Here is a 5,000-nt window from a genome sequence, read left to right as displayed (position 1 = left end):
AAAGTTTTCTCTTTCGCTTTTTTTTCTACCTCTCCTTTTTGATCATTTGTTCATTCTTCTCTTTTTCTTTCAAAAAGAAAAAAGAAAAAAAAGAGTCAAGGATTTTGTGTTGTTTTTTCTACAGGGTGTACGTGCAGGAGGGGTGGGACGGCGAATTGCCCCAGTTGACATCTTACTTGAAAAGGTTGTCTCGTCTCCCTCCTCTCTCTCTCTTTTTCAATCATTTGTTTTGTTTTCTTTTCAGATTTCTTGAAGCTTTTTTTTTTAGTTGGAAGATGTCAAAGACTGTTGGTAGCGCAAGCAACGTCAGCTGTGGGACTAAAAAGGGAAAAAAAACCCTGTCTGCATTTGAAAAAGAAAACGTGCTGTTATAAGAAGTTTAGCATTCTCAAAAATGGCAATGCTTGAAAAGTTAGTTTGCCTTAAAAGAAGTCTGACAACAAAAGCATATCAAGAAATAAAAATAGAAAAAAAGACAGCGAAAAAAAACCTCCCTGGAGCTCAGTATACAGGAAAATACAAGCAGCACGATCTGATATCCTTCAGAGAGGGTCCTGCGCGCGCTGCATACATAATCTCAGCCAATACCACGACTGCAAACCGGCGTAATAGCAGAGTAATAGCGTTCAATTAGCAGCTACGGTGTCTGTTTGCACGTCGGCCTCAGGGCTGGGGTGGAGGTAGGGGTGGGGTGGTGGAGGTGGTGGTGGTGGGTGTTTTGTCGAAACGTTGCGCTGAGATTGGTAGATCAGAGAAGCATTAAGGATCAGTGTACATGCCTGCCCCCCCACAGAGAGCCATGTCCAGAGTATCGATTGCACGGGCAAAGGAGTCTTGAGTCACGCACTTCCACAAGCAAGAGGAGTCGGTGTTATCTTGACGTCTGGCTAGTTGCCCGTCTAAACGGATGCCTTGTGTGTGTGTGTGTGTGTGTGTGTGTGTGTGTGTGTGTGTGTGTGTGTGTGTCATGTTGGCCTTGGGTTGTTAGAACGGGATGGGGAGCAGGGAGAGGGGAGAGGGGGTGGTTGTGTGTGTGTGTGTGTGTGTGTGTGTGTGTGTGTGTGTGTGTGTGTGTGTGTGTGTGTGTGTGTGTGTGTGTGTGTGTGTGTGTGTGTGTGTGTGTGTGTGTGTGTGTGTGTGTGTGTGTGTGTGTGTGTGTGTGTGTGTGTGTGTGTGTGTGTGTGTGTGTGTGTGTGTGTGTGTGTTACTTGGCCCAGGGTTGTTAAGGCAGGATAAAGACTGGGGAGTAGGGGGTTGTGTGTGTGTGTGTGTGTGTGTGCGTGTGTGCGTGTGTGCGTGCGTGCGTTTGCTACTTGGCTTACAGCACAGCTGCTTGACTCATCTTTAGCCCATTAGTCAAGAGCTCTGATGACCAACTGCATGCTCTGCTTGTCTGGCTATGAATTTACAGCACTAAGTGCAAGCCACTACTACACTGCAGCATAATATGACGATGAGAGATAAAGAGAAAGAACTGAAACAATGCAAAGGCAGAGAGTGATACAGATGGAGAGAAAGAGACACGGAGAGAAAAGGTAACAAGGGAGAAGAGAAAGAAAGAAGTGTGAAAGAAAGATAGAGAAAGAAAGGCATAGAGGAACAGATAGACCAAGGGAGAGGCCTCGAGGACATAACAGACAAGTAAAGAGAGAAAGAGAGAGAGAGAGAGAGAGAGAGAGAGAGAGAGAGAGAGAGAGAGAGAGAGAGAGAGAGAGAGAGAGAGAGAAAGAGAGAGAGAGAGAAAGAAAGAAAGAGAGAGAAAAAGAGAGAGAGAGAAAGAAAGAGAGAGAAAAAGAGAGAGAGAAAGAGAGAGAGAAGCATTGAGAGAGAGGGGGGAGGGGGTAGCAAGAGACAGGTGATGTACAAAGAACGAGAGACAGAGAAAGAGAGAGAGGGAGAAGTGAAAGTGAGAGAGATAGAAAGAGAATTGAGTGAGATTGCCATTCAAAAGGTCTGTAGAGGAGAGCCACATGGGCTGCTGGCTGGGGCCCCGGAGCAGAGCAGAGCAGAGCGTGCTGCTGCTGTGTGCCCAAGGACAGTGGCTCCCTCAGGTAATTATTTGCCCTGGGTGACCTCTGCCTGCAGGAGACAGGTCAGGGGGCACTGGGTAACGGGTGGCGGTGTGGCTGTGGTGTGTGTGTGTGTGTGTGTGTGTGTGTGTGTGTGTGTGTGTGTGTGTGTGTGTGTGTGTGTGTGTGTGTGTGTGTGTGTGTGTGTGTGTGTGTGTGTGTGTGTGTGTGTGTGTGTGTGGTAAGGTTACCGAGAAAGGCAGCAGCTGATATAATTCCCTACTTCAAACAGCCAACCCCCCTTTCACCCACATACACACACACACACACACGCACGCGCACACACACACACACACACACACACACACACACACACACACACACACACACACACACACACACACACACACACACACACACACACACACACACACACACACACACACACACACACACACACACAGGTGCATGCACACACGCACGCAAACGCACGCACACACACTTCTTGCAGCGTGGCATATTTTACATGCCGGAGCGCTCCATTTCTGCAGAGGTCAGTGCTCCAATTACAGTCTGGGCCTCACCTCCTCCTCCACCATCCCCCCTTCCCCTCCTCGACTGTCTATTACCCCTCCCACACCATCTCCCTCCATTCATCCATCCATCCATTCCTCTCTCCCTTGCTCTCTCCTTCTTCTTTTTCACTCCCTCCTCTTCTCTTCTCTTCTCTCTGTTCTTGTCTATCTATCTGATGACGTGTGGGTGCTGATAAGCTGCTCTTTGGCTCCGTTATGAGAAAGGGAGAGAGAGAGAGAGAGATGGAGAGAGAGAGAGAGAGAGAGAGAGAGAGAGAGAGAGAGGGAGAGAGAGAGAGAGAGAGGGAGAGAGAGAGGGGGAGAGGGAGAGGGAGAGAGAGAGAGATGGAGAGAGAGAGAGAGAGAGAGAGAGAGAGAGAGAGAGAGGGAGAAAGAGAAAGAGAAAGAGAAAGAGAAAGAGAAAGAGAAAGAGAAAGAGAAAGAGAAAGAGAAAGAGATATGTATAAAGTGTGGGGGTGGGCAATAGAAAGAGAGACAGCAGAACCCAGAAAAGAAGTGTGGGGGTGGGGGACCGCTGCATGAATGCAAGAGAGACTGAGGAAAAAAGACAAAAAAGACAGAGGAGAGAGAGAGAGAGAGAGAGAGAGAGAGAGAGAGAGAGAGAGAGAGAGAGAGAGAGAGAGAGAGAGAGAGAGAGAGAGAGAGAGAGAGAGAGACTGCTGGAGGAAAGGAAAAGTGTGAGCAGCATAGCACAGACGAAAATAGGGAGATTTTCCCCCTTCTGTGTACCGAATCCAATCATCTGTGCGGTCACTTGATCCTGATGTGAATGGCGGCTGGCTTTTCACAGTTTGTGTGTGCATGTGTGTAGGCGGGTGTGTGTGTGTGTGTGTGTGTGTGTGTGTGTGTGTGTGTGTGTGTGTGTGTGTGGGCGCGTGTTTGCAGTCAGGACATGGTCCTTTTGGCAAAGGAGTTTATGGCCTGTCACAATCATAATGTCCGGTCAATAGACAACTTTTAGAGGTTCCCTGGCGTTTCAGCATAATTTAGAGAGAGAGAGAAAGAGAGAAAGACAGAGGGAGAGAGAATGAAAGTGTGTGAATGAAGAGAGAAGGGAGGAGATAGAGACAGAATGTGACAGAAGGAGGGAGAAAAAAAGAGGGGGAGAGAAAAAAAGAGGGAGAGAAAATGAAAAAGAGAAAGAGTGTGAATGAAAATAGAGAGAGAGAGAGATAGATAGAGAGAGAGAGTCCTTGATGCCTCCTACACACGCAGCATTTTAGGTCAGACAGGCATAGTCAATAATGTCGTTTAAAATGCATGAGGGGCGAGCGGAATGCTTATCCGAGCATAAATGGTAACTGGAATGCGAGATGACAGCTTGGGAATGGGGAACGGTGGTGTGCTGTGCTGTGCTGTGCTGTGGTGTGGTGTGGTGTGGTGTGGTGTGGTGTGGTGTGGTGTGGTGTGCTGTGCTGTGCTGTGCTGTGCTGTGCTGTGCTGCGCTGTGTCGCGTCACGGTGTGGGGTGATGTGATGTGGTGTATGTGTGAGGGGTAGGCTGGCTTTGTTGAACTAAATGGCCAGTTGGAGACACTCAGGTGGTCATGGGTGGTTAGTGGATCCCATTACCATCTTACTGGGCCAGAGAGGGAGTGTGTTGGACTAAACAGCAAGTGTTGAGAGACAGAGGCCAAAGGCGGTGATGGGCAAAATGGATCCATTAGTTTGCAATCCAGTGCCACGTATTCCAAATGACCTGGGTTTACCTGTCCAATACAGGCAGGTGATTGGCTGGTTGAATTGGACAGGAAAAAAATAGGTAATTTGGAATGTGTGCCACTAGATTGTAACTTTGCCCATCACTGGCCATTATGTGATTGGCTACTGTCTAGCTGGGATGGGACTGGGCTGGGAGAGTGAGGGAGGTCTTGGATTATTAACTAGCTAGTTTCAGAGAGACAAAGGTGGAGCTTAACTGGGACTGTCAATAGGTGTGTTGGTGTCTATTGATGCATTGGTGCTGAACTACTACTGCAGTTGGAGAGACTAAGGGTGGTCAAACTGGTAATGGAGTGTCTAAATCGACTGCATTTATATAGCACATTTCTGTCCTCAAAAGAGCAACCAAAGCACATTTTACATTGAATGCCTCACACTCACCCATTCACACAAATACTGCCTCGAAAAGGCAGTCAGTCATGCAAGGCAGCAATCAAGCGCACCAGGAGCGGTGTGGGTCTCAGTGCTTCAGGGGGATTGGAGTTGAACGTGGGATTGCTACTCGCTACTAAGCCACCGGCAGCCAAGGGTTGGACTAAACGACTCATTTGGAGAGACACGGACAGAGATGGATCTACCTGGGCTTGGACTTCAACCAGTAATCTTCCACTTGCAGGGGCATTCCATTAGCTGCTAACACACTCTAACCCCAGTGCTTGACTCAACGACCAGCT

At 48.3% G+C, this 5,000-nt stretch overlaps 1 protein-coding gene across 1 annotated transcript in view; it reads right to left on the bottom strand.

Moving 5' to 3' along the window:
* Positions 1-5,000, bottom strand: part of enox2 (ecto-NOX disulfide-thiol exchanger 2) — a 514,981-nt gene that overhangs the window by 161,465 nt on the left and 348,516 nt on the right. The window lies entirely within an intron of this gene.

This window comes from Engraulis encrasicolus, chromosome 23 (genome assembly GCF_034702125.1).
Source record: "Engraulis encrasicolus isolate BLACKSEA-1 chromosome 23, IST_EnEncr_1.0, whole genome shotgun sequence".
In the NCBI taxonomy this organism is placed as follows: Eukaryota; Metazoa; Chordata; class Actinopteri; order Clupeiformes; family Engraulidae; genus Engraulis; species Engraulis encrasicolus.
This window is presented reverse-complemented; position numbering and strand designations above follow the sequence as displayed.